Source organism: Nycticebus coucang, chromosome 6 (genome assembly GCF_027406575.1).
Source record: "Nycticebus coucang isolate mNycCou1 chromosome 6, mNycCou1.pri, whole genome shotgun sequence".
NCBI classification, from domain to species: Eukaryota; Metazoa; Chordata; class Mammalia; order Primates; family Lorisidae; genus Nycticebus; species Nycticebus coucang.
Genome location: NC_069785.1, coordinates 30,515,494 through 30,527,333, shown reverse-complemented (window position 1 = coordinate 30,527,333; position 11,840 = coordinate 30,515,494). Strand labels below are relative to the sequence as shown.

At 47.4% G+C, this 11,840-nt stretch overlaps 1 protein-coding gene across 1 annotated transcript in view; it reads right to left on the bottom strand.

Annotated features, from left to right (window-relative positions):
• ZFHX2 (zinc finger homeobox 2) overlaps window positions 1–11,840 on the bottom strand; it is a 29,789-nt gene that overhangs the window by 16,953 nt on the left and 996 nt on the right. The window lies entirely within an intron of this gene.

The window sequence follows — 11,840 nt, the reverse complement described above, 5'->3', positions numbered from 1 at the left end:
AAAGTGAATCCTCAAAGGTCCTGACATTCCTGCCTCTGGAGGAGGGACGGAGGAAGAGGGTGGATATGGTGTGAAGAGGAGGTGGGAGACACTCAAAAGGAAAGACTTGGGTAGAGGTGAGGGTTGGAGGTCTCTACGGAGGAGAGGGGTTAGGGGAGACAGAGCAGCCAGTGGCGGTGGTGTGATTAGAGAGGAGATTGATGTGAAGGGGCGCCACAGACGGCAGAGAGAGTCAATAAAACGAGAGGATCACATTAGAGGCGACAGAGAGAGCTTTAAATTACAAGGCTGCTGCCACCGAGGGGGATGGGAGGAGGGAGGCCTGGAGCCAAGGGAGGGTGGAGAGTTCTGAGGATGTAGTCATCCCCTGAGATGAGTCTTCAGCTCCAAAATGGCCCCTCTGTCTCCAAAGCTCCCTGCAGTCCCTTCATTCCTCCCTCCTCCCTAATGTGTGTCCTCACTAGGGGAGGGTGGGAGGAAGGGGAAGATGAAGAGAAAGCTGTAGAGAAACAGAAGAGACTTTTTGTTTTCCTTTTGGTATTGCCCTCTTCCTCCTTCCAGACCCTGGTCTCTGATTACTCCTCAGGATGAGAAGAAAAGGATGGAAGTGCTACTTTCAAAACTCAACTAGGGTGTCACTGCCCCACAAACAAACAAAATATAGTTGTAACTACTGAACTGCAAATATTTGTCCATGGGACAAATGGGTAAATATACAGTCCTTAGAAAGGGAAGACACCAGGGAGCCAGGAGGCCACAAGGCACACCCTAAGACCCAGAAAGCTACAGAGATGGGGAGAGGTTATGAGACAGAAAGACTCACATGTGAAGTTGCAGAAAAAGAAGTGGAAAGCTTTAAGGTAGGTTCTGAGCCAAGCAAGCTGGGGAAGCTTAAGTTTGGCTTAAAAACCCTAGAGCCAAAGGGACAGGGCAAAGGAAGGACCAAAAACATGAAATCTGAGGAATCTGCCCCTCACTAAAGGGAGGGTTCAAGCTGCCAGTGTGGGGTTGTACAACTAGAGGTGCTTCTTCCCCTGAACCCACAACAAAACCAGGATACACAGACACACTACACACACACAGACACACTACACACACACACACACACACACACTCCCCTCTCAACTCTGGCCCACCAGGAAAGGAAAAGAAACACTACTGACCCCTAGTGGTTATAGAGGGAACATCGTCAAGGAGAGGGCAGGCCTGATGGGTAAGACGGGCTTTTTGCCCCCTCAACTTCCCTCCAAAAACCAGAAAACAGTCCCCTCCTCCTTTTCTGCAAACACAATTATATGGCAAAGACTTTGCAGTGGCAAATGATTTTGCAGCATGGCAAAGGCTTTAGCAGCACAGCAGTCTATCAGGACACTATCAAGTTTGCTTAAAATTTGCATATGATGATTTCTACACAAGAGCCTTCCAAACATTTTTGCCTTTCACTTTTCTGAGTATTTGATCTACCCACTTACTCTTACTCAGACCCAATTTTAGGATCTTGACTTTTTTCTTTCCTCTCTCTGAAATTCTTGCCTAAGGCATCCCTCTCTTCCATGCTCACTTTGCTCTTGTCTTTCTCACCCTTTTTGTTTCAACCTGTTGCTTTCAAGCGGAGGCAGACATGGAGAAGGAGAACAGTAAAGACAGAAGTGTGTGTGCCCCCTAGCAAGGATTGTTTAATATAAACACCAGATAAACTCTTTTTTTTTTTTTTTTTTTTTTGTAGAGACAGAGTCTCACCTTATCGCCCTCAGTAGAGTGCCGTGGCGTCACACAGCTCACAGCAACCTCCAAATCCTTGGGCTTAGGCGATTCTCTTGACTCAGCCTCCCAAGTAGCTGGGACTACAGGCGTCTGCCACAACGCCCGGCTATTTTTTTGTTGCAGTTTGGCCGGGGCTGGGTTTGAACCCAGCACCCTTGGCATATGGGGCCGGCGCCCTACCTGCTGAGCCACAGGCACCGCCCACCAGATAAACTCTTAAGTAGATAAACTTTATTTTTTTTTAAGACAATGGAACATGAGTTTTGGATCCACGCAGAGCCAGATTCAATCCTAGCTCCAGCAGTCACCAGCTGTGCACCCTTGGCAAGTCTCAGTCTCCTTGCCTGGAAAAATGGGAGTAGTGGTATCTTGCTTACCCAGCTGTGAAGACCAGAATAGGTAACGTGTAAAGTGCGTATACTGGGTATTCAGTGAGAGTAGCTCTTTTCCTTCTCTCCGTCATGGAGCAGAGCAAGGTGTTTTGCACAGGTGCTGACAAATTTCCTCTGCTTCACCTCTTTCTTGACTAAGGCTCATCATCTCATCTCTGCCCTTACTGAGGGCAGAATCTTAGGTAGACAGGATTTAAATCTAGCCTACCCAGCAGTGGAAGTCACTTCTTGGCTCTCTTGCTTGCTGGGTCTAGAAGTACCCATTACCCTAGAGCAAAGAGTGGAAGCTTTGCCTAGGCTTACACTTGGACAGGGTGCAGAAGTACCTAATACCTGGATGAGAACTATTCCCACCTTTCTCTGCATTTCTTTTTTTCTCTCGCTCTTTTATCCCTGAATATCTTTTCCAGGTCATATCTGCATTTAAAACTATCATTTTCTCGGGCGGCGCCTATGGCTCAGTTGGTAGGGCGCCGGCCCCATATACCAAGGGTGACGGGTTCAAACCCGGCCCCGGCCAAACTGCAACCAAAAAATAGCCGGGTGTTGTGGCGGGCGCCTGTAGTCCCAGCTACTCGGGAGGCTGAGGCAAGAGAATCGCTTAAGCCCAGGAGTTGGAGGTTGCTGTGAGCTGTGTGAGGCCACGGCACTCTACCAAGGGCCATAAAGTGAGACTCTGTCTCTACAAAAAAAAAAAAAAAAAAAAAAAAAAAAACTATCATTTTCTCTGTCTCTAAATTTTACCTTCTATATTTAAGAACAAAACAAAACAGTAATCCTGTTCCTCCATTTATATTCTATCTCTCCTAGACTTCTCCCTTCCTCCTTCTATAAATATTTAGGGAATGCTTAGTTTTGTAAGAGAGAGAGAAAACCAATATGTCAGGGAATGAGTTAGATATCTAGCCATTTGGGAAAAAGAATGTCATAGAAGGTAGTTAAGGCAGAGAAGAGGAAGCCAAGACAGAGGGAGAGGTAGGTAAGTGAGGAGGGAATAAAGCTGGATCTCAATTTGCATATGTAAATACTGAATCTCTTCCAGGCTTCCCAACTCTGCCACCAAATTGGGTAGGTGTATGGGAGGGATTGGGTGAGGTGTGGGAAGGGAGGCTATAGACTAAAATCACACCCATCCACATTTTCATGGATTTGTTGAGGTGTGCTGCAGTGTGTCTGCTGCTGGTGAGGGGGTGTGTCCAGGAGAGGAGCCTCTTGCCGTGGCATCTCCCTCAATGACTCACAGAGTGTTAGCTGTGTTAAGATAGCAGTGTGGAGCTGTCCTGCCACACTGATCTGTGTGATCTCAGTGCGCTGGAGAGACTCACATTCTACTAGATGTGGTCCTCACATTCTAGATACCACAGGCTTAGACAACCACAAGAGGCCGCTCAGAACTCTTGTCTGTATGAGCACTCAGTATGAAAGGACAGGAAGTTGTGCCCTTGAATTCAGAATCAGGATCCTAGCATGGAGGACCTCTATAGAAGGGATTCTGTGTGATGTAATGACTCCACTTAAATAATGTTACAACAACAACTAACTGTAACAATACAATATATAGCCAGTATCTTTAAATGTTTACCATATGGTGGGCACTGTGCTAAGCCCTTGGCAAGTATCACTCACCTAATCTACTACAACCTGATGTAATAGATCTGCATGTTCCTTTCTTTTTTGAGACAGTCTCACTTTGTCTCCTTCGGTAGAGTGCCATGGCATCATAGCTCACAGCAACCTCAAACTCTTGGACTCAAGAGATCCTCTTGCCTCAGCCTCCCCAGTAGCTGGAACTACAGGTGCCCGCCTATTTTTAGAGAGGGGGTCTTGCGCTTGCTTAGGTTGGTCTTGAACCTGTGAGCTCAGGCAATCCACCTGCCTTGGCCTCCCAGGGTGCTAGGATTATAGGCATGAGCCATTGTACCCGGCCCTCATGTTCATTTCTATTTTACAAACATGGAAACAGATTTAGATGGGTTAAATCATTTTTAAAGTCTCTCAGAAGAATTGAGATTAGCACTCAGGTAGCCTGGCCCTCCCCACTGCCTTCCTCTGCTCTTGTATTAATTTGTAAGCTTCTGAACTCTGGCTGGTATGCATTTCGAATGAGGCCTTTGAGTTTGTGTTATTCTGCCCTTAGGTCTGTCACTTTGAGCATATGGGCTGTTCTGCTCTTCTTAGAGCTTAAATGTGCTAGATGGCTCTTTCACAGTTGGTTTGTTTCTTAGTGTAAGACAGGCCTGAACAGGATCACTGCCTTATGAAACTCCAGGGGCGCTATTCATGAAGGTGTCTATGCAGGGGGCACTGACCATTTTGTGTATGTGTAAATGTATGGAGAGAGGAAAGGGTGAGATGTGATAGATATGGCAGACAGTGTTATTTGATGATATGTGTACTGGTTTGTGATAATGTCTCTTAAAGGTGAAATCTACATATGTGTATCCATATTAGTGTATGTATTTCATCTGACAAGCAGTCTGGAGTCCAGGCAGGGTAACTCAAGCTTGTAATCTCAGCACTTTGGGAGTCTGAGGCAGGAGGATCACTTTAGGCCAGTGAAGTGGGCAAAATAGTGAGACCCCACCTCCACAAAATTAAAAAAAGGCAGTCTTTAAAGGCCAGGTGGGGCAGGCGCAGTGGCTCATGCCTGTAATCTTAGCACTCTGGGAGGCCAAGATGGGTGAGCTCGCAAGTGCAAGACCAGCCTGAACCAGTGCAAGACCTCACAGTTGGTTTGGAAGAAGCTCTCTAAAATTAGCTGGGCGTTGTGGCAAGTGCCTGTAGTCCTAGCTACTCAGGAGGCTGAGGCAAGAGAATTGCTTAAGCCCAAGAGTTTGAGGTTGCTGTGACCTATGATGCCACGGCACTGTACCAAGGGCAATAAAGTAAGACTCTGTCTCAAAAAAAAAACAAAAAACCCCCCAGTCTTTAGAGTTAGACAGACCTGAAAGCAAATTCTAGTTCTATTCCTTAATATGTAAGTGACCTCAGGTAAGTTAAGGTCTCAATTCTGTTTCTCCAATGGGGATTAGTACCTCATGGAGTTGTGTCCAATGAGGTAATTGTTACTGAGATTGACACTGTGGATGTGATCAATAAATGGAAATGATAAGTATTCATCCACTTGCCTTATTTCTTGAGTTGGGGAATATGTGTACATTTATTGCTTTTTGATGGTATTGGGGGAGCTGGCAGCCTGAGTTTAGCCCTGTCTCAGCACCTTTGGGGGGCTAGTGAAGGTGGTCATTCTTGGCCCCTGACTGGATTTTCCCCTTGGCCCTCCAGTCACATCTGTGTGGGCCCTGGGCTTCCCATTCGGCAACGGGGTGTCCTGTGCGGGTGTTGCTGTGTGCCTGTATATGCTTGGTGGCCTGGCTGGCGCGGGAGTGTTTGGGGTGGTGGTAATTACTGGGATGGCCCAGCCCTAATGAGTGTGATCTTGTTACACTCTCGCCGCCTCTAATGGAGCTAACCTCATTTCACAGCCATTAGAGATGGAGATGAGGCCCCGCCCACTGGCCCCGCCAGCTGCAGCTTTTGCAGCCCTAGCCACGTTCTTTCCCTCCGGCTCGCCATTTCTCCATTCTACCTCTCCTCCTTCCTTTTTTTCCTGCTCTTCCTTCCAGGTTTCCCTTTCCTGTTCCCCATTGTTCTTTTCCCTAATCCTCTTTGTGCACCTCTCCCATTTCCCCCTCTCTTTTCATATCTCCCTCTCCTCTCCTCCGTTCCTGTGTTCCTTTTCCCTTCACTCAGCACTCTCCCTTTTCCCTCCCCTTCTGGATTTCTCCTCCACATTACCATTTCTCCTCCACATTGCCATTTCTCCATCCTCTTTTCACACCCCTCCCCTACCCCTCACTGCTGCTTTCCCTCCCCTCCTCCACATTGCCCTGTCTGGCCAAAGGACGAATCTCAAGGGGAAACCAGCAAAGACAAACAAGGAGCAGTGACTTCATTATCGTCGTTAATTTGCCACTTCAGTTCCTCCCACAAGGGTCAAGGCCAGCACGGCTTGAACTCAGGCCTGACACGAAGACTGAGACCACAGCTTGGCTTTTCAGCTTTATGTCTCACACAACCACTCTTCCATCTCCATTCCCTGTGGGGGTCAGGCTACTGGTTTTCTCTCCCCTTTCTTAGTCCTCACAGCCTCCTACCTTCCTTCCTTTTTCATTTAAATTGTGGCCATCTCCCAAGCTTTCTGGCCTCTGGAAGACAGAGTGTTTTAACTTTCAGCTGTCATACTCTTTTCCTCCCCATTCCTCCCTGCCCAATCTGTCCTGAACTGGTTTCTTGTTCTTCCTTGGTCTTTTCCTAACCTCAAGTGCACTTCTTTCCCTAAAACACTAGGATTTATCTCAAGGTTTGTGGAAACCATATAGCCTTGAAGAAGGTAAAGGAAGAAAGGTGTCTGTGGCCCAAGCAGGCCAGTGGTACAGAACATGGGGAGAAATGTAGACAACTGCAATGGAGATGAGGCCCACGTGTCAAGGGGACCAGCAAAATCTAGAGTACACCCATGGCCCAGGAAAAGGACAGAGGCACATGGCTAGGCCTAGAGGCAAGGAGAGCCCGGGGGGATTGCCAACAAAACAAGGAATGAAAAATTTGAGGATGCAAATGGCATTTACCCTATCAGGTCCTTGGGGAAACACTACCTAATACCCCTGTCCTACCCTCTGCCCTCCTTCACTGAGAAGCCAAATGACTGGCAATTGACTCTTGACCTCTAGCCCAAGCCCAGCCCCAAAGGGAAAGGCCTAGGGTAGTTAGCTGTGACTGGAGGATGCACTAGGGAAATGTCCACACATGAAGTACAAATGCCTGGCCCACACCTATCCTGTCCCATCAACTGCGCATGAACATGCTCCAGAGGACCAGATCCTGTGTGCACTCCCCTCTTCTCTCCACACTGTGTTCTTGCACACCCTGGGCCAGTCATGGCCTCCTAATTGCACAGGCATGCAATGTTCCAGTGGATCACTCTACTGGGAATTTCAGGCCTGAACGTTAGCTTTGATATTATCCTATATTTCTGTCCAAACACAGAAGAGGGCTCTTGTTTTCTCATGACTTTTGGGAAAACAAAAACAAAAACGTTGAGGGGTCCAGAGCTGTTTCAGTAATAATTAGTAAAAGATGTCTTCCTCCAGGTGTGTGCAGATCCCACATTAATGGTATAGCTTGGTGATGAGCACGGGAGACGGGGGTGGGTCTCAGAACAACTGCACATGACCGTCTTGGTCTCTGGATTAGTTCCTTCACGTGGGGGCTGCTAAGAGTCACTGGGATTGCCTCAGTGGGTTGGAAGTCATTTCTGAATCTGTCACCCCTGCCTTACCAACCTTGGGTGGAGGAGGGATGGGCAGGCAGTTCTCCAGGGCTTTCCTCAGAGAGGCAAGGAGTTCTGGGAAAGTGGGGGTGGTGGGATGACTGAGCTCAGTATGAGGAGCCCAAGAAGAAAGATGGAAAAATCAATGAAATGAGTTTCTAACGGTGAGGTAAAGGACCGCCGTGTCGACAGCCTGTCGCCTACTGCAAAATATGAGCTGCCCTAGTCCGTGGCGGCAGCTGACAGTGCATACAGCCACCACTGTCTTCCCTTCAGAATCCCACCGGCCAGCCCCCTCTCCAGCTGCCCTGGCCTTTATTATAGCAAGACTCTTCCCTGGGACTCCCAGCTTGCTATTCTCTCTCTTCTCATCTTCCCTAGATTTTTTACTCCATTCAAGGGCTTTTTGGCTCTTCACCACAGGCACAGGCTATCATCCCTGACAGGGTGCATCTTTCTCCCCTATGATGTCTGTGCATTTAGACCTCTCTTTGCAGATTTCACTAAGAGCTGTCTTCCCATCTTCTCCTTAATAATTCTGGACTTTTTTGACAGTGAGCAGTTATATGTCAAGGCCATCCCTCACAGTGTTCTTTACATTAAGGTCTGGGCAGCAGTAACCTCTGCCTCCTTCTGCCTTTTGGCCCCCATGGCCAATGCTGACTTTCTTATAACTACCTGGGTTGGGACAAGTGTTTAGAATGAGTCTGGTATTGATTTTTGAACTCTTATTTGCGGCCATTCTATATATAGTAGAACCTTTATAAAGTGACCACCCAAGAGACAGTAACAAACTGTCAACATATGGAGGTGGCCATGTGCATGTGGTGCATGTCCAGTCTATGAAATTTAGGTCAACTTAAGGAGGTGGTCAATGTAGGGAAGAAGTCAAGGTTCTACTATATATGGGCACAACCAACTCAATTGTTTCAGATTGGGAATGGAGTGAGGAGGCTACTTCCAATTCAAATTTGTTGGCTCTTTGGAAACAACTTTCAACCTTTTCTGAAAACTGCCTCCCTACTCCACATCTTCCTCTTGGGCTCCTAGGACTGTTCATGTTTCTCTCTAATTATCTCTATGAACACTCTGCCTGACATCATCCCCTGGCTGCCTCCACATGTGCCCCTAACTCAGTCCATCCTCTCTATGCCTTAGATCTCTCTGTTACTGGTTAACTCCTCTCCACCCATTCCCTCTAGTTCCTGATTTCCCAAATTGCTCATTTATACATACTTGGGAGAAGGGTACAGGTGGTGAGCATTAAGTGGGCAACTCTTTTCCCTAGCCTCTCCCTATTAATTTAGCATTTCATCAATAGGTATTTATTAAGCCTCTTCTCTGTGACAGACACGTGTAGGTGCTGGGAAACAAGTGGAAACTAGACAGATGCAGCTACACACACACACGGCCACTGTTATTATCCCTGAGTCTCTCACCAGATAGCTTAGACTAAAGGATTCACACAGTGTCCCTTTTCCTCCACTTATATAGCCAAAATCCACTGTGCCCTCTGGCATTCCAGGACCTCTTTTTTTCCTATCCCTATGTCAGTTTACACTCTCACACAGCTCTGATCCCTTCTCTTCTGCATTTCCAGCTCTAGCTTCCATTCCTAAACCCAGCGCCAGGTTCACCTTACATTTTCAACAACTCTCCTCCATGCTCACGAAGCCTTTCTCCTTTCATGGTCTGTACTGCCATTTCCAGTTCTCCCTTTTCTGCCTGCCTTTCAGTCCTACCATCCTGACCTCAGTGCCCCATGTCTCCGCAGGTCCCTTCCTCTTGCTCTTGTCATGCTTTAGTGAGCCCCAGGCACTCACAAACAAAAGAGTTTTCTGTGACAACTGTGGTTCTCAGCTGAGAACAGCTCCAGGGAGGCAAGGTCAAACTACCAGAGCCAGGAATCCTAAGGATCTGAGTCAGGTCCCAGCCCCACACATGATACAGCTTCCCAGCAAAACAGTTAAGTTATTCTTGTATGGGTCTCAAGGTAAGAGCAGCTGCCTCTGACATCATGGAGGGAGGAACCCTGTCGGTTGCCAAGGCAATGCCAACAATTTATGATATCAGAGGCTTGAGGTCTTTTGGCTCTCAGGGGGCTAGGAAGATTCAAGTTCCTGTCAGCTGAAGTAAAAGGGAATTCTACTTTTTCATCTCTTTGCATGTGTTATCCTGGCTTGGGAATGAAATGCAAAGGCCTTGGTAGGGAAGCAAGTGATTATGCCAATGGAATGAACATGTCGAGGTTCTCTCTCCCTCCCTTCCCCAGATATCTCTGGGCTTTCTCTTTTGGGGCTTCACTCAGTGGTATTTCTGCTATGATTATTTTCCAAATCCTGTTGCCTACCCCCAATCTCCCCTGCAGCGCTCTCTTTGCATCAGTCGTGATGAGACTGTATCCTCCTCGCGCCAGAGGCATTTGTTTCCTTCCATACCTCATCCTCCCGCTTTTCCCCAGCAAACTCAGTGCAGCTCAGATGTGCCTCAGCACTCCTCTGCCATCCATTTACCTCCTTTGTACCATACTCTTTTCCCAACTCATCTTATTCATCAATTCCTCCCTTCCCCCATTTTACCACTATATTTATTTCATAGTGCTATTTCTGTTGACCTCCTCTTAGCAATATTCTATCATTTCCCTTCCTCTTTCCTTCTGCATAGCTAACTCATGTTTTATTTCATTCTCCCACTTTCCCATTAATCACTCCTTGGTCCCTCCCCTGCCCACCCTATTCCGCATAGATTTTCCTCTCTTCCTTTGCAAGTCCCTCCCATCATACATTTCTCTACCCCATGTGTTTATTGCACCAGCCTCCCCCTCCTTTCTGTAATTTTGTTCACTCCCCAAATCTTCCATCTTTTGCTCATATTTATCTCCTTTTACCGCTCCAAGCTCCTGAGGTCTGGAAAAACAACAATGGGCTTAAAACCAAGGTAAACTCTCCAGATCCTTTATCCACCTGTACTGTTCTTTAGGCTGAATGAACCTGGCCCCTTGCATAAGACAGCTTCTACTACACTAGTAAAGAATGGTGCTGAATCCAAATATGATTAACAGCAGGGGCCCATGAAGAAGATGAACTAAAAAGTGAAGAAAAATCCATAGATATGTAGAATGAACTGAAGGATGGGGCCAACAAGGCAGGGTGGAGCTTAGAGTCCTAGAGAATGTCCCTTTGTAAAATCAAAGTTGACAGTTAACTGACATAATGGCGCTGATTGATGAAGGGGTTATAAGCCCCTGGAAGCCCGTTAAATTGATTTCTTGGCCTATCGATGTGCCTTCACAAACTATACCGCCCCACCTCTCTCAGTGCCTTGCTTGCTGTTACCTTCTGCTGCTGGGGTTAAAACACTGGGTAAGAGGCTGAGGGATAAAAGAAACTCTGAGTGACCAGGGAGAAAAGGTAGGAAGAGTGCAGATTGTAGGAACAAAGGTGGAGAATAAGCAAGAGAGATCATGGGAGACAGAGGGACAAAAAGGAGTGAAACAAAATGGGGAGATAAAAAATATACAATGGGGCGGCGCCTGTGGCTCAACGGGTAGGGCGCCGGTCTCATATGCCGGAGGTGGCGGGTTCAAGCCCAGCCCCGGCCAAAAATTAAAAAAAAAAAAAAAAAAAAAAAAAAAAAAAAATATACAATGATATAGTGGGAGAAGGGGGGGAATTATGGCAGTAGAAGTGGGAAAGGAAGATGATACACAGGAGATCGGGAGGTAAGGTCTTGATGGGGGAGACAGGCACATGGCAAAAGGAACAGTCAACAATGCTAGGAAGTTCCAAAGCTTTCCTGGTGAAGGTGGAAGAGGAGGCTGTCCTGGCCATGCTGAAAGGCCACCAGAATCTTTGAGGAAGGCATATCTGCTCCAACCCCCTACTCTAATAGGCCTCTGACCACGACCACCACAATCATGACTGATCAGCAAACTCCAGAGTAGCCTGAAAAGGCCAGCAAAACCCGGGCAGACCCAGAAGGAGAGGGTATGGAGTCCTAGACAGGCAGAACAGTCGCGCAACCAAGGCGTGACACAGTGACGGGACACATGGAGAGGATCACTCAGGTAGAAAGGGTCACAGCAGAGACAGTGACACACAGACCCAGAGATGGATGAGGTGGGGAGACAAATGCAGAATAGTAAAACCAAGAGGCAGGGACACACAGAGACCAGAGGAGCTACAGGCAAGAGCAAGAAGCGTGGTTTAGTGCTCGAAAATGATAGGGTTACTCAGAGAGAGGGGCAGACAAGAACGGATGGGGGTCAAGCTTCACCTTGAATGGGGGCTGTGGCCTCACCTCACCTGCTTGCACTTTTCAAAAAAAAAAAAAAGCTCAACTTCAGGCAAAAC